The sequence below is a fragment of the Papilio polytes genome, unplaced genomic scaffold (genome assembly GCF_000836215.1).
Source record: "Papilio polytes unplaced genomic scaffold, Ppol_1.0 DF823912.1, whole genome shotgun sequence".
Taxonomy (NCBI): domain Eukaryota; kingdom Metazoa; phylum Arthropoda; class Insecta; order Lepidoptera; family Papilionidae; genus Papilio; species Papilio polytes.
In genome coordinates, this window is record NW_013525292.1 from 251,079 (window position 1) to 252,107 (window position 1,029).

Below are 1,029 nucleotides of genomic sequence, written 5' to 3' on the forward strand. Positions count from 1 at the left end.
TGTTCGCAGCGACCACTCATCAATGTGTTCATGAAAATCATAAATTACGGTCGATGTTTGTGTAAAAACTTATAATTTTCGGCAATAAACAAAGGACTATGCGTCTGTCCCACAACACGACATCTAACTTCTCTGTCGATGGTTTTAATAATAAATATAGACAAGCATTCAAATCTGGTTGAATTTTATAGAAGTACCTACCTAATTATATATGCTGATGTTCTTGTTGGATGATGCAATATATGTACTGCAGCAACATCGTCTGTCTGTCACATACGAATTCGACAGCTCGCGACACGTGACTCGCATTCGATGATGTTTAAATTAAATCAGCGTTTTATTAAACTGCGATTACCAGAAACAGATGTATATGAAAAATATTTTTGCAATTGCTATCTAAAAATTATAATATACCAATTGTATACAGAACAATATTTGGTTTATGTTTTAGCCGTGCGCATATTTCAAAACTAATTTATTTACTAGTAAAGTGCACAATTTTGGCTTGAAAATATTACCAATATATTTGGTGACAAATACAAAATCAAATATCCATTAAAAATGTACCATATATTATTATCCGTATAAACCGAATTACTAATTCAAATTACAAGTAATAAAAAAATAATGATAGTAATGTATACATTATTAAGTTTTTCCCGAATTGTTGGTAGATGTGGGGAGTACTGGCAGCCCTGTGGCGGGGGAGTGGCGCGGACGCGGGCGGCGGGGCCGGCTGGCGCCACCGGCGGCGTCAGGTGCGCGCGCCAGTGTGCGTGCGGCGCCACCCGCCACACACGCCACACCACGCTATGCCGCAGACGCGACAACACTGTCCCCTAACAATGCTTTCAGACCAATAACCTCTCAGAGACAATACGTAACCGAATGACAACACCATACTAATTGATTGAGCAGAACTAAAACTGCCAGATCTTTACTGATACAATGTTTAATTGTTATTTGACATTCTATTGATAACTGCATTATTTTTAATTAGTTTATGCTGGTTGTAATGAGGGTTGTCGA